The sequence below is a fragment of the Oryx dammah genome, unplaced genomic scaffold, assembly GCF_014754425.2.
Source record: "Oryx dammah isolate SB20612 unplaced genomic scaffold, SCBI_Odam_1.1 HiC_scaffold_8, whole genome shotgun sequence".
NCBI classification, from domain to species: Eukaryota; Metazoa; Chordata; class Mammalia; order Artiodactyla; family Bovidae; genus Oryx; species Oryx dammah.
In genome coordinates this window covers 56,991,349-57,013,658 of record NW_024070192.1, presented here as the reverse complement: position 1 = coordinate 57,013,658, position 22,310 = coordinate 56,991,349, and positions in this window count along the sequence as shown.

Below are 22,310 nucleotides of genomic sequence, written 5' to 3'. Positions count from 1 at the left end.
GATTGGATAAAGTTTCATAAGGACTCTGTTTTACAGGAGCACCAGGAAGGTCAAACTTACTATGACAAGTAAGGCTCCTTGTCATTGATGGCTTATAGGAAAATGATTTTTTTTAAAAAAAGGAAATAAAGATAAAAACACAATCTTGGCCCTCTGCATCAATACCTAGAAGAAATTATGCTGAGATTGGGGGGGGGGGGGTGAGAGCCAGTCTATTCCTTCTGCCTCAGATCAAATTTCCTCTGGTATTAGATGGAGTGAGTATAAACTTACAAAAAGGAATTAGGTGTAATAGACTTAGAAAGATAGTGAAGGACAGGGAAGCCTGGGGTGCTGAAGTCCATCGGTCCCAAAGAGTTGGACATGATTGAGCAAATGAACAAAAATCCTAGAGAGCACAGGGAGACAGAAAGTAGTCAAACAGGCAAGGTGTGGAGTCCAAGGACATTCAGTTGGAAATGGTTGAGTATCCTTGTAGATAATCAGTGAAGTGAAGTGAAGTGAGCTTGCTCAGTCGTGTCCAACTCTTTGCGACCCCATGGACTGTAGCCTACCAGGCTCCTCCATCCGTGGTATTCTCTAGGCAACAATACTGGAGTGGGTTGCCATTTCCTTCTCCAGGGGAACTTCCCGACCCAGGGATAGAACCCAGGTCTCCCGCATTGCAGGCAGGCGCTTTACCCTCTGAGTCACCAGGGAAGCCCATAGATAATCAGTAATCAGTAGTACCATTAATTCTGTGATTACATTTGTTGTTGTTCAGCCGCTAAGTTGTGTCTGACTTTGTGACCTCATGGACTGCAGCACGCCAGGCTTCTCTGTTCCTCACTATCTCCTGGAGTTTGCTCAAGTTTATGTCCATTGGATCGATGATGCCATCCAAACATCTCATTCTCTGCTGCCCTCTTCTCCTTTTGCCTTCAATCTTTCTCAGCATCAGGGTCTTTTCCAATGAATCAGCTGTTCACATCACATGGGCAAAGTATTAGAGCTTCAGTTTCAGCATCAGTCCTTCCAAGGGTCTCTCAGGAGTCTTCTCCAGCACCACAGTTCTTCAGCGCTCAGCCTTCTTTATGGTCCAATGCTCACATCCATACACAACTGCTAAAAATAAATATATAACTTTGACAATATAGATCTTTGTTGGCAAAGTGATGTCTCTGCTTTTAATATGCAGAAATAGATGTTTTTCTGGAATGCTCTTGCTTTTTTGATGATCCAGTGGATGTTGGCAATTTGACTTCTGGTTCCTCTGCCTTTTCTAAAACCAGCTTGAACATCTGGAAGTTCACAGTTCATGTATTGCTGAAGCCTGGCTTGGAGAATTTTGAGCATTACTTTACTAGCATGTGAGAATAGTGCAATTGTGTGGTAGTTTGAGCATTCTTTGGCATTGCCTTTCTTTGGGATTGGAATGAAAACACAACTTTTCCAGTCCTGTGGCCACTGCTGAGTTTTCCAAATTTGCTGGCATATTGAGTGCAGCACTTTCACAACATCATCTTTCAGGATTTGAAATAGCTCAACTGGAATTTCATCACCTCCACTAGCTTTGTTTGTAGTGATGTTTTCTAAGGCCTACTAGACTTCACACTCCAGGATGTCTGGCTTTAGGTGAGTGACCACAAGATCATGGTTATCTGGGTCATTAAGACCTTTCTTTGTACAATTCTGTGTATTCTAGCCCCTTCCTCTAATTTCTTCTGCCTTTGTTCAGTTCTTACCATTTCTGTCCTTAAATGTCCATGCCCATTTTTGCATGAAATGTTCCTTTGATAGCTCTAATTTTCCCTAAGAGATCTCTAATCATTCCCATTCTATTGTTTTTCTCTATTTCTTTGCATTGTTCACTTAAGAAGGCCTTCTTATCTCTCCTTGCTATTCTCTGGAACTCTGCATTTAGTGGGTATATCTTTCTCTTTCTTCCTTGCTTTTCACTTCTCTTCTTTCCTCAGCTGTTTGTAAGGCCTCCTCAGATAACCACTTTGCCTTCTTGCATTTCTTTTCCATTGAGATGGCTTTAGTCACTGCTTCCTGTATATTGTTAAGATCCTCATCTATAGTGCTTAATGCAGTCTATCTACCAGATCTAATCCTCTGAATCTATTCATCACCCCTCCACTGTATAATCATAAGGGATTTTATGTAGCTCATACCACAATGGACTGGTTGTTTTCCTAACTTTCTTTCATTTAAATCTGATTTTTTCTATAAGGAACTGATGATCTGAGCCACAGTCAGCTCCAGGTCTTTTTTGGCCAACTGTATAGTGTTTCTCCATCTTTGGATGCAAAGAATGTAATCAATCTGATTTTGGTATTGACCATTTGGTGATGTCCATCCGTAGAGTCGTCTCTTGGTTTGTTGGTTTGTTTGCTATGACCAGTGTGTTCTCTTGGCAAAATTCTGTTAGCCTTTGCTCTGCTTCATTTTGTACTCCAAGACCAAACTTGCCTGTTACTCCAGGTACCTCTTGACTTCCTACTTTTGCATTCCAGTCCCCTATGATGAAAAGGACATCTTTTTTGGTGTTAGTTTTAGAAGGTCCTGTAGGTCTTCATAGAACTGTTCAACTTCAACTTCTTTGGCATCAGTGGTTGGGCATACATACACTTGGATTACTGTGATATTGAATGGTTGGCCTTGGAAACAAATCACATGTATATCATTTTTAGGAACAGCTTCACTCCCCATATCTATCTTTCCCAAGAAATAAACTTGCATGCCATATAAAGTTGGTTTCTCAGTAAAAGCTCAGAACCTAGTAGGTAAATGAACTCTAAGACTTTTGTTAATTCATTTACTTTAACATTTTTCTTACTGCCCCCTGTTATTTCATTTCACAAGAAAATAGTGAATTACTTTGTAATTTTACCCTTATTATTACTGATGAAGGAATTTAAGTTTGAACTGTGTTCACAGAATAGCAGAGACTGGATCTGAATAAAGATTTCTCAGATACCAAAACCTACTTCTCAAATTCAGTTCAGTTCAGTTGCTCAGTCGTGTCCAACTCTTTGCGACCCCATGAATCACAGCACGCCAGGCCTCCCTGTCGATCACCAACTCCCTGAGTCCACCCAAACCCATGTCCATTGAGTCAGTGATGCCATCCAACCATCTCATCCTCTGTCATCCCCTTCTCCTCCTGCCCTCAATCTTTACCAGCATCAGGGTCTTTTGCAATGAGTCAGCTCTTTGCATCAGGTGGCCAAAGTATTGGAGTTCTAGCTTCAACATCAGTCCTTCCAATGAACACCCAGGACTGATCTCATTTAGGATGGACTGGATGGATCTCCTTGCAGTCCAGGGACTTTCAAGAGTATTCTCTAACACCACAGTTCAAAAGCATCAATTCTTCGGCACTCAGCCTTCTTTATAGTCTAACTCTCACATCCATACATGACCACTGGAAAAACCATAGCCTTTACTAGACTGACCGTTGTTGGCAAATTAATGTCTCTGCTTTTCAATGTGCTGTCTAAGTTGGTCATAACTTTCCTTCCAAGGAGTAAGCATTTTTTAATTTCATGGATGCAATCACCATCCACAGTGATTTTGGAGCCCAGAAAAATAAAGTCTGACACTGTTACCACTGTTTCCCCATCTATTTGCCATGAAGTGATGGGACCAGAGGCCATGATCTTTGTTTTCTGAATGTTGGGCTTTAAGCCAGCTTTTTCACTCTCCTCTTTCACTTTCATCAAGAGGCTTTTTAGTTCCTCTTCACTTTCTGCCATAAGGGTGGTGTCATATGCATATCTGAGGTTATTGATATTTTTCCCAGCAATCTTGATTCCAGCTTGTACTTCTTCAAGCCCAGTGTTTCTCATGATGTACTCTGCACATAAGGTAAATAAGCAGGGTGACAATATACAGCCTTGATGTACTCCTTTTCCTATTTGGAACCAGTCTGTTGTTCCATGTCCAGTTCTAACTGTTGCTTCCTGACCTGCATATAGGTTTCTCAAGAGGCAGGTCAGGTGGTCTGATATTCCCATCTCTTTCAGAATTTTCCACAGTTTCTTGTGATCCACACAGTCAAAGGCTTTGGCATAGTCAATAAAGCAGAAATAGATGTTTTTCTGGAACTCTTTTGCTTTTTCCATGATCCATCAGATGTTGGCAATTTGATCTCTGGTTCCTCTGACTTTTCCAAAACCAGCTTGAACATCTGGAAGTTCATGGTTCACATATTACTGAAGAAATGCTCCTCTTAAAACTGTTGGAATCTTATTAACCGGCCACTTGGAATTTTATAACTTTCAATAGAAAATTAGAACAATTTAAAGTGTATATAGGGAAACAAGCAGTAGAGACATATGGGAAAGAAGTCAATGTGAACTCAGAGATGCCCACAGCCTCATTAAAGGATTAAAATAGTCCATTGAGCTGTGATAAATCAAAAGGGTTTCTCTCACACACCCACAGCCTCATCTCCTCTTTCTAACCTTAACAAGATGAAGCTACATCACCAAAAATGAGCCATTCATAGTTAATAATATTAATATTAATAAAATATTATCAGAGCATCTAAATATTTCATGTGTATCAGGGTTTTTTATCTTCATTTTCTGTTTGCACCTGAATTTCTATCTTCTTTCTTAAAGATGATGTTAAACATCATTTTTAAGTGTTATACAATGTTTCATTCTAGTGGGGATAGAGCTCTTTTAGAAATGAGTTCTGAAATATCCTCTTATCATTATGGCTTGCATTAAAAAAGTATTTGAAAAATAGATAGTTTTGCAGAAGTTGTTAAGGGGATCATCATATGAAAATTCCAATAAACACCTGAATTTCAAGTGATGGTAGAAAGCTATTTTGAGAAGTGTGAAAGTTGCTTTCTGTTTAGAAATATATCAATGTTTTAAAAATTATCTTTAGTATTTAAAAAGAGAGCAGAGAGAAGAAACAGACATAGACAAATTTCTTCACTCATCAAAAACAAATTGGCAAAGAGAAATCTAACAGCTCCACAGGCCCCTCACAATGCTGTTTGCATAATGGGCATTCAATAAACATAAAATAAACAGATAACAAATCACAGTATTCTTAAGTAGAAAACAGGAAGTACTAGCTTTCTCTATTGGGAAACTAAATACCTGATTAGAAAGTGAACAGTGAGGATCCCACCTTAAATATTTGATATATTATTTGGTGAGTTTGTGTGTGTGTGTGTGTGTGTGTGTGTGTACACATATATACAGACACTTTACCCTTGAACAAGGGAAGGATTAGGGATGTTAATGCTCCATGTAGTCAGAAATGTGTGTATAACTTATAGTCAGCCCTTTGCATCCTTGGATTCAGCCAACTGCAGATTGTGAGGTACTTTGGAAAAAAATACTTATATGGGGATATAAGTGGACCTGCACAGTTCAGACTTGTGTTTTTCAAGAGTCAACTTTATATGCCTATATATGCACACACACTCATGCATATATTTTTAAAGTAATTTATTTTCTGGTACACAAACTAAGAAGAAAATTATCTTAATTACCTGCAATGCCACCACCAAGAAAGACACCACTTTCTTGACATTTTGCTGTATAGTGCTACCTTTCATCTCTGTCATTATACATATACATATATACATAAACATATATAAACATGAGCTTCCCTGGTGGCATAGATGGTGAAGAATCTGCCTGCAGTGCAGGAGACCTGGGTTCCATCCCTGGGTTGGGAAGATCCCCTGGAGGAGGGCATGGCAACTCTCCAGCATTCTTGCCTAGAGAATTCCATGGACAGAGGAGCCTGGTGGGCTACAGTCCACGAGGTCACAAAGAGTCGGACACGACTGAGTGACTAAGCACAGCACAGCACATACATATACACATAAAAGAGAGTAAGATTATACATACATCCATAGAGTATATACATAGAAATCAAACAGTACGTAGACTTTTATTTTGCTTTTATGCACAACATTTTAACTGAGAACTTCCCAAGAAGATAAAAATAGTCATAAACATTTTTAATGACTGTATAGGATAATAATACATACTCTATGAAAATATTTTATATTCATTTGTTTTTTGGGAATGATTATTACTTGTAATTTTTCACAATTATCGTTAAAAATGCAATGAATAATCTTCTATATAAACCAAGGATTATATCTGTTATATCTTAAGAAATTATCATTTTTTAAGATAGAGATTTGTAAGTGAACTACTTTAGAAATGATTTAAGGTGGTTTTTAACTTTAAATACATATGTGTTTTGCTTACAGGAGTAATATATGCTGTGGTAGGCAGAATAATGAAACCCAAAGATATGACTAGGGCAGAAAAGTCAAAAAGGTGCAACCTTGCTGAAGGGAGGAGGCACTTGCCAAGTTTAAGGGTGGCCTGCAGAAGCTGGATAAGACAGAATAATAAATTCTCCCCTGGAGTCTCCAAAAAAGGGACATGGTCCAGTCCTTTTAGCCCATAGTGACCCACGTCAGATTTAGAGTCTACAATCTACAACTCTAAGATAACTGAAACATTACAAATGGATATTGTTTCAGGCTGATGTTTTACCTTTGCAGTACTACGTTTACCAACAATAAAAACTAACACATGTGATCTACAGAGCATCTGGAATATGGGAAAAAAGCACAAAGAAGGTAGGCATCTATAACACTAGAATCCAGAACTTTTTAAAAATAGTAAAATGTAGATCCCTTTCTTTCTGGTTAGCTTTTTTTAACTGACAATACATATAATTTTCTTTTTTTTAAATTAAGGGTACACTGAATTGTCTAATTCTCTCCTAATAGTAAGCTCATTAAACAAATTTTGTTAAAAACTCATTTAAAACACTATTTGACTATTTCATTAATCTAACATTTGTATGCACTATAACAAACTTATTATACATTAGACTATTTTCAAATATTTGTGGTTGTTAATTATTATTTTTTTTTAGTCCCAACATTTTAACTTAAAAACTTTAAATATATTGAAAAGTGGAAAGAATCATTCTGTGAATAGCACACCAAACTCCTAGGTTTACTATCAATTAAACATTAACTAATTAATGTTTGATTATATTTAGCTGAGAATATATCCATCCATTTATTCTTTCTCTATATATCCTTCAATACATTTTGATGCATTTTGGAATTAACTGTAAACATTTTAGCATATATTTAATTAACTAGCACTGAGTAAAAATTTCTTAATTAACCAACATATAAATATATCTTTTCTAAATTATTGATTGTTTTCTTAAAATAGCATTTTGGAAAGACAATAACTGGATTAAAATTTAAGAATATTTAAGGCTTTCAAACATATAAACAAATGGTTTTTAAAAGAGTTTTGTCGTTATATTTCTACCAGTAGTACATGAAAATATCCATTTAATTATATCCTTGTGAATATTAAGTATTATAGTCTTCACTAATGTAATACCATAAAAATTGTATTTGTTTTTGTACTTTGAATTTGTTTGATTTTTTTATGATATGAAGCATTTTCCCATCTTTTTCATTTACATATTCCTCTGTCAATTTTCTAATTCAGGCATATGCCTAGTATCCCATTCAAATTAGAGTGGTTTTCTCATCAATTTGTGTGAGCTTTATGGGCTTCCCTGGTAGCTCAGAGGTTAAAGCATCTGCCTGTAATGCAGGACACCTGGGTTCTATTCCTGGGTCAGGAAGATCCTCTGGAGAAGGAAATGGCACCCCACTCCAGTACTCTTGCCTGGAGAATCCCATGGAGGGAGGAGCCTGGTAGGCTACAGTCCACGGGGTTGTAAAGAGTCAGACACGACTGAGCTACCTCACTTTCTTTTTGTATATTAGAATTATTGACAAAACAATATGAACAGCTTTAAAGAACTTGATGCATATTTTCAGCTCCCAAAAAAGAATATTGGTAGTGGTTTAGTTGCTAAGTCATGTCCAACTTTTGCAACCACGGGGACTGTAGCCCACCAGGCTCCTCTGTCTATGTGATTTCCCAAGCAAGAATACTGGAGTGGGTTGTCATTTCCTTCTCCAGGAGATATCCCTGACCCAGGGATCAAACCTGCATCTTCTGTATTGCAGCCAGATTTTTTACTGCTGAGCCACCAGGGAATATTACATATGGTATAATGAGACATGAGACAAACTCATAAAATCTCTATCTCCCAAATGACCAAATCTCTACATCTCAATAACTATCATTCAAGAAGAAAATAAAAATAATCAACACTTTCACTCTAAGATAAAAAAAAAAAAACAACAAACCAAAAAACAAGCAAAGGATACTCTGACTGATACTGGCCTCTAAAATGATAAAACTTGGAACATTTCTTATAAATCTGGACTCTTAACAAAACTATTTTCTTGGGTTTTCTCTATACTGTAGTCTGAAGATGTGGCACCACCTCTCTGAATGGCATAATCATGTGAGAGAGTTTCATCTTTCACTATAAGATCAACATAATTTTGGCAACCATGCAGTTTTGCACTGTTTCCCTAAGATGCTATTTGTGTTCCATATCCTCCTGGAGTCTGAGTCTCCAGTAAATTCTGCCAGGGGCTTCCCGAGTGGCCCAGTGGTAAAGAATCCACCTTACAACGCAGGAGACACGGGAGATGTGGGCTCAATCCCTGGCTCAGGAAAACCCTCTGGAGAAGGAAATGGCAACGCTCCAGTATTCTTGAGGGGAAAATCCCACAGACAGAGGAGCCTGGTGGGCTATAGTCCATGGGGCTGCAAAGAGTTGGACATGACTGACCACACACACACACACAGAGTTACTAATGAAAGAGCTTTCATATCAGACTATCCCTCTTGCAAATAACACTTACAAACTCTGGACAAAAATTTTTTTTTAATGACTGAATGACTGAAATTTTTTAAATCACTGAAATCACAGTAAAGCAACCAAAATCAAATAGAACATGGAAGGCATTTGACTCTTGGAAGTCTCACCGTATTAAGTGAAATATATGTTTATATAATTGGTTCCATAAGGGTACTTGATAGCTGCAGGCATGGAGCTATCGAAGCCTTTCGAAGCAAGGCATAGATTATTTTGTTTTGATTTGGTTTTGACCTAAGGAATCAAGAAAGGGAGTTTGGAATTGCAAGAAAGGTTGGAAATGAAAGGGGTAAATTGCAGATAAAAAAGATATCCAGATCTTCCCAAATTTGCATGTGAGATTTTCCTCAAATGCTTGGCTAATCCCTGAACTGCATACATGAGAGAGAGATGCCAAGGATACCAGAGTGAAAACAGCAGCTAGAAACCTAGAAGAGCTGATAAGGGGCTGCTGCTGCTGCTGTCGCTTCAGTCGTGTCCGACTCTGCGACCTCATAGGCGGCAGCCTACCAGACTCCCCTGTCCCTGGGACTTTCCAAGCAAGAATACTGGAATGGATTGCCATTGCCTTCTCCGAATAAGGGGAAATGTGTAATTCTTTATCTTAAAATTGAAGGAAGTTGAAAAACGCCTCAAGCTTTTTCTGGAAACAAGACTAACCACTTAAGGAGTAAAGGAAACATTTCAGAACTAAAGAATTAGCACTAGGGAAATTACAGCAAGAAAGAGACCTGGTCTTGTAGGTGAAAAAACTAAGCCTTCACAGGTACAAGATGAGCAATCAGTAATTTAACTGCCTAATAAAGCAAAATTCAACATATTTTAGTGGAAGATAACAGAATCCAGTCTCTATAAAGTGTCATTTAAAATATCCACTAGTCAATGAAATTTTATTGGATTTGGTAGGGGAGAGGGGTAGCACAGGGGAAGGACAAGAATATGTAAAGTCGGGAAAAAATGTCATTCAAGAAAAATATACTCACAACAAATCAGATTTGCTATTTTCAGATAAGATTTTAAAATAACTAAGGTAAAAACAATATACAGTTTATATAAAAAGACAAAGATATAAGTGAATATATTGAGAATTTAATAAGAGATTTCCACAGTATAACAAAAAAAAATACAGTTGATCCCTGAACAACACAGGGGTTAGGGATACTGACCCCACACAGTTGGAAATCCTCATATACCTTTACATTTGGCCCACTGTATCCACAGTTCAGCATCCATGGACTTATCCAACTGTGGGTCATGTGATACTCTGTGTGTGTGTGTGCTAAGTCGCTTTAGTCATGTCTGACTCTTTGTGACCCTATGTTTTGTAGCCCACCAGGCTCCACTGTCCAAGGGATTCTCCAGGCAAGAGTACTATAGTGGATTACCATGCCCTCCTCCAGGGGATGTTCCTGACCCAAGGACTGAACTCCTGTCTCTTTACCTCTTTTGCACTAGCAGGAAGATTCTTTACCACTAGCGCCACCTGGGAAAACCTCTAGGACTGTAAAATGTATTTACTGAAAAATATCCACCATGTATAAGTAGACCTGCACAGTTCAAATCCATGTTGTTCAAGGGGCAACTATGAATCTAAAAACTAAATAATACAATATCTGAAACCAAACTTTTTTTAATAAAGATATTAAAAATAACCAAGGGGAAAAAAAATTACATGCAGGGGAATAATGACAAAATGACAGTTGACTTCATGGTAAAAACAATTAAGGCCACAAAATAATAGAATAATATATGTAAAGTCAGCCTGAAGTTCTATATCTTATGAAAACCCCCCTCGAAAATGAAGATAAAATAAAGATGCTTTCAGGAAAAAGAAAAAAGGAAGTAAAGAGAATGCATTGCCAATAACTCACTAAATAACTTTTAGTGAGTCTATTCCACCAGAAAAAGAAAAAAAATAGATCTAAAGAAAGTTTATATATTAGACATATTTTTTTTAATATTTTTGCTTGATGGTTGCCTTTGTTTCTTTTATATAGTTGTAGTGTTTTACATAGACATATCTTTCCCTTCTTTGTTCCAATGTATAAATTGACAATGACGAAAGATGTGATTATGAGACAATTATTATGCTAATAGCTTTATCTACTATTTTATTTTGTCCTGGCCAAAAAAAAAACAAACAAACAAACAAAGTTTTATTATTACCCACTTGCTATATACTGTGACAATCTTTATTATTTTAACACTATTTGAGATGATGAAACATAATTTACCCAAGATAGTTTTTACTGTCACTCCCATTTTACAGACTGCAGAATTGTGAATTTAGAAAGATTAGGCAATTTGCCTAAGTGAAAAAGCTAGTAAGTTGCTAGCTAAAATTAAATTGCAGCTTGTTGACTGCTGAGCCATGCTTTTAATCACAGCATTCTATATTGCCTGCATCTATCCTACAAACTTCACTCCAGTGCAGAGATCAGGGAAGTAATCACTGACAGTTTCCTATAATGCTTGTGTAGTTCATTATATTAAAATCTAGCAGGTTTTTTTGGCTATATGATGTGAGATGAAGTTTTAACTGTATAGTAAGTGTTTACATGTTTGAGGGTCTGGGTCATCTTGCCCTTTCACTGATCATTCTGTTGACCTCTGTTCCAGTAGCCTACTCTTAATGACTGGGGCCTTATGGAAAAGAGTTTTGACAGCTGAGCATCACAAAATTGTTCAGCTTTCCTTACTGTGACTTAAAAAAAAAAAAAAAACTGATGACAAAAATCAAATCCTGCCTGAGGTAGGTAACACAAATTTCAACCCTAATAGCAAGTTTCCTTCAGCTGGTACAAGAAGCAGGGGAATTTTTGTGCAATTGACTCGTGTATTTGCATTTTTGACCCCCCTGCTGCCATCTAATCTTCAGCAAAGTGACATTTTGTTACACAGTTCAGATTGCTAATGTGGAAGAGAAATTTTCATCATCATTCAGCTCCCTGGGATAAGAGCAACAATTGGGCAGCACAGATTTATTAGAGACAGCAAGAGCAAAAGCTGCAGAACACACTGCTCAATTCTTCCCTCATAATTCTTGAAAATTTTCAGTCATTATATCTTTTTCACTCATAAATTTGGTTTTAATAGAAGAGTCATGAATGAGCTTCTGTCTTTTTCTTATCATCCAATGAAAGACCATTTCCTAGTCTGGAATGTAAATGAGGGCACACAAATCTTGCTCTCAGATAGTGAGATTTATTGACTAATATTATCTGTTCGCTTCTTCCAAAACTATGAACATTTTCTAGAATACTGTGTAAGACAGTCTTTGCCTTTATACTTACAAGAGCTATAAATGGTGCTTGGAAGTCAAGCTTCCTTTTTGAGCTTTCTAATAAACATTTCAGAAAAGGTCATCTCTGCCAAAGGAGAAATCCACAGATTGACAGCATGTGGGAACTCGGCACGCTGTGACAACTTGGATGTCACTTCCACTGATACGTGGCACCATCCTATGGAGACAGGATTTCACTGGTCAAAAATGACACCTGTGGTTTCACTGCACCCAAAGCTACCAAGAACAATTCACTTCCAACCTGCTTCTCCTGTATCAAAAGGGCAGGAAAGATTCATTTGCATGACCACTCTGAGACTACGGAAAGCCCATGACAAGATGTGAAAGAAAAGAAAGAAAGAAAGTGAAGTCCCTCAGTCGTGTCTGCCTCTGTGACCCCATGAACTGCAGCGTGCCAGGCTTCCCTGTCCATCACCAACTCCCAGAGCTTACTCAAGCTCATGTCCATAGAGTTGGTGATGCCATCCAACCATCTCATCCTCTGTGGTTCCCTTCTCCTTCCACCTTCAATCTTCAGTCTTACAGTGGCTGTACTAGTTTGCATTTCCACCAACAGTGTAAGAGGGTTCCCTTTTCTCCACACCCTCTCCAGCATTTATTGTTTGTAGACTTTTTGGTGGCAGCCATTCTGACCAGCGTGAGATGGTACCTTACTGTGGTTTTGATTTGCTTTTCTCTCATAATGAGTGATGTTGAACTTGTTAGCCATTTGTATGTCTTCTTTGGAGAAATGTCTGTTTAGTTCTTTGGCCTATTTTTTTGATTGGGTCTTTTTTTTTTCTGGTATTGAGCTGCATGAACTGCTTGTATATTTTGGAGATTAATTCTTTGTCAGTTGCTTCGTTTGTTATTATTTTCTCCCATTCTGAAGGCTGCCTTCTTACCTTGGTTATAGTTTCCTTCATTGTGCAAAAGCTATTAAGTTTAATTAGATCTTATTTGTTTATTTTTGTTTTTATTTCCATTACTCTGGGAGGTGGGTCATAGAGGATCTTCCTGTGATTTATGTCAGAGAGTGTTTTACCTATGTTTTCCTCTAAGAGTTTTATAGTTTCTGGTCTTATATTTAGATCTTTAATCCATTTTGAGTTTATTTTTGTGTACAGTGTTAGAAAGTGTTCTAGTTTCATTCTTTTACAAGTGGTTGACCAGTTTTCCCAGCACCACTTGTTAAAGAGATTATCTTTTCTCCGTTGCGTGTTTTTGCCTCCTTTGTCAAAGATAAGGTGTCCATAGAGCACCTATTGATTTTAAAACATATATTCTTTCCATGCATACAAGGGATATTTAAGAAATTAGCATTTACAGACCATAAATCAAGTCTCAAAAGACTTCAAAGAACTAACATTATACAGATTATATTTTCTTTCTGCAGTGCAATTAAATTCAATATCAATAATAAAAAATTAATAATTTCAAAAGATATGGAAATTTTTAAATATCTCTTTTAAATAACTGAAAAGTTTAAAGGGAAATCATAACAGAAAGAATAAAATACTTAGAAGAAACTACTGTGTATTAAAATCTGTGGAATATAGCTAAAGTGGTTTTTAGCAGAAATTTTAGCCTTAAAATAAACTTATATTAGAAAATTAAAAAGTTGAAATTAGCAAGTGAAGCATAATAAAATTAGAAAAAGTAATTAAGTTAAAAGTGAAAATAAATGAAATGCAGAACAAAGCATTACAGAGCATCACCAAAGACAAATTCAACCCTTTAAAGAGATAAACTAACTAATTCTCTGGAAAATTAATTCAGAAAAAGAGACAGAGAAGAAACAAACTAAAATGTGAACAAAGAGAGAAGTAACTGCAGTTACATTAAAGATTTTTTTAAATGCTAAGAAAGTACTAAGAAAAACTGTATGTCAAACATTTTGAAAATGTAAATGAAGTTAAAATATACTAGCAAAAAATAATAATATCAAAAACAAGCAGGGAAATGTAGACAGTTTCATAACTATCTTAAAATTTTCACAAAAAATCCACACTCAGGCAATACTGTGGAATATTTCCACCAAACTTCCAAGAAATATATAATTTCAAAATTCATAAAAGCAGAATACAGAAAAATGAGAATTTTATAAGATAAAATTTTTTCAAATGTTCATCAGTTTTTCATATGGTTATGTGAAGAAATAAGATATAGTTACACATTGGGCAGTTTGCAATAATTTTCTGTCCTTGGATTTTTTTTTTATTCTCCTAAATTCTTTTTTATCAACTTTATCTCTCTTTCTCCATATTTGTGCACAGAAACCTGATGGCATAGTGTTTTATTAAATCTGCAAATTTGATGTATATAAATACAAACTTTTCAAAACAAATTCAAGGATTAAGAGTTAAATCTCAGGTTTTAGTGTAGGAAAATAGAAAAAAAGTTAAAATATTATCTGTCAGATCCTTGGGAAAATGATTATTTCCTCTATTTGAAGTAATCTAAAAAACCGTAAAGAGAATAGAAGACTTGCTTGACCATCTAAAATTGAAAGGCATTTACATTAAAAAAAATAAAACAAGTTAAAAAGGAAAGCAAAAGTTGAAAAATGTTTACAGCAGGTTGTTAATATATATTACAAAAATATATCTCAAGCCACTGGGCAACTGATAGCAGCAATTTAGTCACATAAAAGGAAATTCTAATAAAAAATATATGGAAAATGTTCAACCTCACTGTTAATAAAAATGTAAAGCCAATCTTGAGATAACTATACTTATTAAATTATTCAACAGAACGTCAGCCCTCCCCTGGATACGACAAGAGCAGCCAGTCGAAAGTGATGACGTGAGCAGTGACAGATCTTGAAGCTCCAGCAGGCATGTCATTCACTAATGCCAAGATGTGCTGGACTCTGAAAAACAAAATTCTGTGGCTACACTGTACTGAATGAAATTAAACTTTTATTTTGCATGGGAAAAAAAAAAAAAGGTTAATAAATAAATAAATAATTCAAACTATTCAAAAGTTTTAAATACTCTAAAAAAGTGGGAATATTCTATTGACCTTGGTATATTCCTATGTGTATGGTAGTACAATAATTTTTTGAGTCTCCTAGAAGATGGATCCTGGGGCTTCCCATGTGGCACTAGTGATAAGGAATGCACCTACCAATGCAAGAGACATAAGAGACATAAGTTTGATCCACGGGTCAGGAAAATCCCCTGGAGGAGGGCGCGGCAACCCACTCCAGTATTCTTGCCTGGAGAGTACCATAGACAGAGGAGCCAGGCAGGTTACAATCCATAGCGTCACAAAGAGTTGGATACAACTGAAGCAACTTAGCACAGCACAGCATAGAAGATGGATCCTAAAAAAATAACAGAACAAGATAATAACAAAAAGCTAAATCTAGGAAGATAGTGCACTAATATCTATAACAGCAAATATTTGAAAAGTATCTAAATGGTCATGTAAGTGATGGCACATTAAATTGGTGAAATAACGTAATATACTGTTATTAAGATAATGTGAGCACTACAGACCATTGTAGAAAGTAATAATGATAGCATAATATTAAGTAAAAACAGATTATAAATCTGATCACAGAAACAAGATGGCAGAGGAGTAGGTGAACGTGGAGTACATCTCGCTCCATGGATACATCAGGAATACACCTTCAGACACAGAGGGGCATGAGGAACACCAGCTAAGAACAGATAGGAGTCCCTGAACAGTGGGAAACAGTGTATCAGTTCAGTTCAGTTCAATCACTCAGTCGTGTCCGACTCTTTGCGACCCCATGAATCGCAGCTTGCCAGGCCTCCCTGTCCATCACCAACTCCCAGAGTTCACTCAGACTCACATCCATCGAGTCAGTGATGCCATCCAGCCATCTCAGCCTCGGTCGTCCCCTTCTCCTCCTGCCCCCAATCCCTCCCAGCATCAAAGTCTTTTCCATAGACCCAAGCAAAACGCGGTAGGATGAAGGAACTGGGGGGGAAACTGGAGTGTTAGGAGGACTGGATCTGCTCTCGGCAGGTGGGGAACTGAAGCTGGGGTCCGATCCCCATGTCAAGGCAATAGTCTGAGTCAGGAGAGGAACATTTAAGGCTGAGAATGAAACAACTGATCTGTGGCAGCCTAAATGGAATGAAAATCAAACAGTCCTTGCCACACCAGGACATACCCTGGACAGGGACACAGATACCCTGGAAGGTACAGTGGCTCAGAGCTGGAGTTTGGGAACTGGGAAGCAATCTCAGGGTGAGGATTGCTGTTGACTGTGGAGAAACAGATCGAGGGGATGTAAGGGAGGAGACTGTGATGGGAAATGCCTGTGGAGGAAACCAGGAAGCCGTGGAAGCAAGGCGATACTGCTGAGTCATGCATGGGGGTGGATCCATCACCATAGACTCTCTCCCCACAGGCCAGCAATGGGAGCTGAACAATAGAGAGGCTGGCCCATCAAATGCCAGATGCACTGAACTACAGAGTAGGACCACACTCAGGGTGCCCCTTTAAGTGCATGACACACCAATCTACAGAGTAGGAACCCACCCAGGGGTGTCCCTCTATGTGCCTGATGCCTCAAACAACAGAGAAAGACCCCAGGAAAGGAAGCCCTCTAAGAGCCTGAATGGGCAGAGCTGCAGAGAAAGACTGGCCATAGAGGCCTTCTGATCACCAGCTACAAGAGGCTCGATAAAAGACTCTGATAGGGCCATAACCCCTGCAGCAGAGGCAATCCATGTCCCTGCACACTGGTCACCACCAGGGTCCCAGCAAGCCAAGCAGCTGCGTGACCTTCACACTGAACTCTCACTGGGGCAGAGCTGCCACAGGCAAAAAAAAAAAAATTGTGCCTGTGTACACAGAGTCGCTTTGGTGGTGTCTCTTCGGTGACTCTTTGCAACCCTGTAGACTGTGGCCTGTCAGGCTTCTCTGTCAGGGGGGGTTCTCTAGGCAAGAATACTGGAGCATATTGGCCAATATTGGTCGCCATACCCTTCTAGAGCTCTATGTTCCCTTCTGACCTAGCCGCCAACCCCTCTGAGTACCTGGTGCTGCCAGAACCCCTGCAGCCCAAGCAGCTGCACATTCTCCACACCTGGCCCTCACAGGGGCAGACCCAAGTCCTCCAGGGCAGCCTCAGGAGCAAACCCCAGTGGACGACCCCCATGCAGAGGTGGAAATAAAACCACAGTTGAAGCCCAGGGGCAGTGTAACTAAGGAAGAAGACCCCAAACCTTCCCACCAGCTGTACAAGCTGCAGATTAAATCCATATGATCAACTAAGCAGACTCTGTGTCTATGGAATATATAAAAAGACACTGAGAGCTCCCGCAAAAGAAAATGTTCTCGTTCTGATAGCTGTGGACATTGGAGCAAGAACACACAGGAGGAGGACCAGTTTAGAATCTGAGCTGCCCCCACAGCAGGTCCAGAGATCATCACAGTGTTGGAGGGCATCCTAGGGAGGTGAGGTGGACTGGGACTCCCAGAGAGGGAAAGGACTCTGAGAGCAGTGACTCAAGAAAAACACTTATTATTCTTATGTTTTGACTTGTTCTGTAGATTCTTTTTTTTTTTCTTTTTTCCCCCCTTTTTCCCCCTCTGTTGGAGTTGTCCATTTTATTGGCACTATGAAATGTAATTAAGCTTTTGAGTTTTTTCTTTTTTTCTCTCAGTCACATTTTTTATTGTTGTTATAAACCTCTGCCTCTCTGTTGGGCTTTGGCAGTTCTGGGGAGTTTTCCTTTTATTTTTTTAATTTTCACTTTTATAATTTTAATTTTTTAAACATATTATTGTTTTTTCTACACTTACTCCACTGTTTGCTTTTCCTACTGTTCTTTTCCCCTTGCAGTTAATATTTAATGTATATAAATCTTCTTTATCTACTTCTGTTTAACTTTGCATATATATTCTTTCTTTCTTTACTTTCTTTCCTTTCCTCTCAACATATTTGTTAGTTTTATTTTCATTGTTTCATTCCCCAATTGGCACCTTGCTTTAGTTTTGTTTTCCAGTCTGTGCTTTAGTTAGTTTTGTTCTTAACTGGTAAATATGATATCTGATTTCCTTTGTTCGCTGGGTCAATCTACTGTACTTTATCTTTGTCGGACTGTTTTGACTTTGCTCATGAGTGTATATATATGTGTGTATATTCTATTATTTTAATTATAATTTGCCTGATTTTTTAACTGCCATTTGTCTGCGGCTCATCTTTGGTTTCTAGTTTTGGTTATTTATTTTAATCTCACTTAACGCCATAACAAACTACTTGTGGCATCTTCGTTCCTGACCAGAAATCAAGCTCTGGGCCTTTAGAGTGGGAGCACTGACTCCAAGACCCTAGACGACCAGAGAACTACCCTAGGGAGTATCAAATAGTGAGAACTCACACAAAGGAGACCACTTGAATACAAGACCCAGCATCACCCAACCCTGTGCAGGATGCCTCATCTAAACAACAAACTAAACAAAAATACAAACCCAATCATTAGCAGACAGGATTACAACCTCACTCAACCTTGCCCATCAGAGGAAAACAAACAAAAACTCAGCAAACATCTCACCCTATATGAAGGTTACACAAACCACTGGACCGATCTTAGGAGGGCAGAAAGCAAAAGGAAGAAAGAATTCAGTCTTGAAGCCTGGGAAAAGGATACCTCAAACACAATAAATTAAAAAAAAAAAATAATGAAAAGGCAGAGAAATACTACACAAATGAAGGAACAAACTAGAAACACAGAAGTCCAAATAAGTGAAGAGGAAATAGAAAAATTACCTGAAAAACAATTCAGAATAATGATAGAAAAGATGATCAAAAACCTTGAAAAAAAAAAAACTGAGAAAATGCAAGAATCAATTAACAAAGACCTAGAAGAATTAAAGACTAGACATACAGAGACAAACAACACAATTATTGAAAGTAAAAATACTCTAAAAGGAATCAATAGCAGAATAGTTGAAGCAGAAGAATAAATCAGTGAGCTGGAAGATAAAATGGTGGAAATAACTTCTGAAGAGCAGAATAAAATAAAAAGAACGAAAAGAAATGAGGATAGTCTCAGAGACATCTGGGACGATATCAAACACACCAACATTCAAATTATAGAGGTCTCAGAAGAAGAAGAGAAAAAGAAAGGGTATCAGAAAATGTTTGAAGAGATTATAGTTGAAATATTCCCCAGTGGAAAGTCCAAGCCCCCAGTCAAGTCCAAGAGGCACAAAGAGTCCCATATAGAGTAAGATTCTCCCAAGGAGAAACAGGCCAAGAAACATACTAATCAAACTAACAAAGGCTAAACACAAAGAAGGAATATTAAAAGTAGCAAGAGAGAAATAACAAGTAACATACAAGGGAAACCCCATATCCTTAACAGCTGACCTTTCAGCAGAAACTGCAGGCCAGAAGGTAATGGCAGGATATATTTAAAGTTATGAAAGGGAAATATCTACAACCAAGATTACTGTACCTGGCAAGAATCTCACTAAGTTGATGGAGAAATAAAAAGCTTTTCAGACAAGCAAAAATTAAGAGAATTCAGTATCACCAAATCAGCTTTACAACAAATGTTAAAGGGACTTATATAGTCAAGAAATATGAGAGGAGAAAAAAGATTTACAAAATCAACCCCAAAGCAATTAACAAAATGGCAATAGGAACATATATATCAATAATTACTTTAAATGTAAATAGATTAAATGCTCCAACCAAAAGACACAGACTGGCTGAATGGATACAAAAGCAAGACCCATATATATGTTCTCTACAAGAAACCCACTTCAGACCTAAAGACACATATAGACTGAAGGTGAGAGGATGGAAAATATATTCCATGATAATGGGAAGCAAAAGAAAGCTGGAGTAGCAATCCTCATATCAGACAAAATAGACCTTAAAATAAAGATTACAAGAGACAAGGAAGTACACTACATAATGATCAAGGGATCAATCCAAGAGGAAGTCACAATTGTAAATATCTATGCACCAAACATAGGAGTACCTCAATACATAAGACAGACACCAACAGACATAAAGGGAGAAATTGATAATAACACAATAATAGTGGGAGACTTTAACACCCCATTCACACTGATGGTAGATTATCAAAATGGAAAATGAGGAAACACAAGTCTTAAATGATACATTAGATGAGATGGATCTCATTGATATCTTCAAGACATTCCATCCAAATGCAGAAGAATACACCTTCTTCCCAAATGCACATGGAACATTGTCCAGGATAGACCACATCTTGGGTCACAAATCAAACACAGTAAGTTTAAGGAAACTGAAATAATTTCAAGCATCTTCTCCAACCATAACGCTATGAAACTAGATATCAATTACAAGGAAAAAAAATTGTAAGAAACACAGACATCTGGAGATTAAACAACATGAGTCTAAATAGTCAACAGGTTACTGAAGAAATTAAAAGGAAAATCAAAAGAATTCTAGAAACAAATGACAATGAAAACACGACAACACAAAACCTATGAGAGGCAGTAAAAGCAGAGAGGGAAATTTATAGCAGTGCAATCCTACCTCAAGGAACAAGAAAAACATCAAATGGACAACCTTACTTTACACCTAAAGAAACTGGAAAAAGAAAAAAAAAAACTTAGTAGAAGGAAAGAAATCATAAAGATCTGAGCAGAAATAAATGAAAAGAAATGAAAGAAACAATAGTAAAGATGAAAAAAACTAAAAGCTGGTTCTTTGAGAAGATAAACAAAATTGACAAACCTTTAGCCAGACTCATTAAGAAAAAATGAGAGAAGAATCTAATCAAAAAATTAGAAATGAAAAAGGAGAGGTTACAACAGACAATGCAGATACAGAGGTTTATAAGAGACTATTATGAACAATTATATGACAATAAAATGGATTACATGGAAGAAATGGAGAGATTCTTAGAAAAGTTCAATCTTACAAGACTGGACCAGGAAGAAACAGAAATCATGAACAACCCAATTACAAGCACTAAAATTGAAGCTGTGATCAAAAATCTCCCAAAAAACAAAAGCCCAGGACCAGATGGCTTCACAGGAGAATTCTATCAAACACTTAGAGAAGAGCTAATGCTTATCCTTCTAAAACTCTTTTTTAAAATTGCAGAGGAAGGAACACTTCCAGACTCATTCTAGGAGGCCACTATCACCCTGATACCAAAACCAGACAAAGCCAACACAAAAAAAGAAAACTACAGGCCAATACCACTGATGAACATAGATGTAAAAATCTTCAACAAAATTTCAGCCAACAATTCACCAACACATCAAAACCTCATATACCATGATCAAGTTGGGTTTATTCCAGAAATGCAAGGATTCTTCAATATATGCAAATCAATCAATGTGATACACCATATTAACAAATTGAAAGATAAAAACTATATGATAATCTCAAGAGATGCAGAAAAAGCTTTTGACAAAATTCAGCATCCGTTTGTGATGAAAACTCTTCAAAATATGGGCATAGAAGGAACTTACCTCAACATCATAAAGACTATATATGATAAGCTTACAGCAAACATTATTCTCAATGATAAAAAGCTGAAAGCATTCCCCCTAAGATCAGGAAAAAGACAAGGATGTTCACTCTCACCACTATTATTCAACATAGTTCTGGAAATCCTAGCTACAGCAATCAGGGAAGAAAAAGAAAGAAAAGGAATCCAGATCAGAAAAGAAGAAAAGTTCTCACTGTTTGCAGATGATATGATACTGTACATAGAAAACCCTAAAGACAGTGTCAGAAAATTACTAGAGCTAATCAGTGAATTTAGAAAAGTTGCAGGATACAAAATCAATACACAGAAATCACTTACATTTCTATATACTAACAATGAAAAATCAAAAAGAGAAATTAAAAAATCAATCCCATTAACCATTGCAACAAAACAAAAATTAAATATCTAGGAATAAACTTATCTAAGGAGACAAAAGTACTGTACAAAGAAAGCTATAAGATACTAATGAAAGAAATCAAAGATGACGTAAACAGATGGAGAGATATTCCATGTTCCTGGGGAGGAAGAATCAATATTGTGAAAATGACTGTACTATCAAATGCATTCTACAGATTCAATGCAATCCCTATCAAATTACCAATGGCATTTTTCACAGAACTAGAACAAAAAATTTCACGATTCACATGGAAACACAAAATGCTCTGCATAGCCAAAGCAGTCTTGAGAAAGAAGAATGGAGCTGAAGGAATCAACCTTCCTGACTTCATATT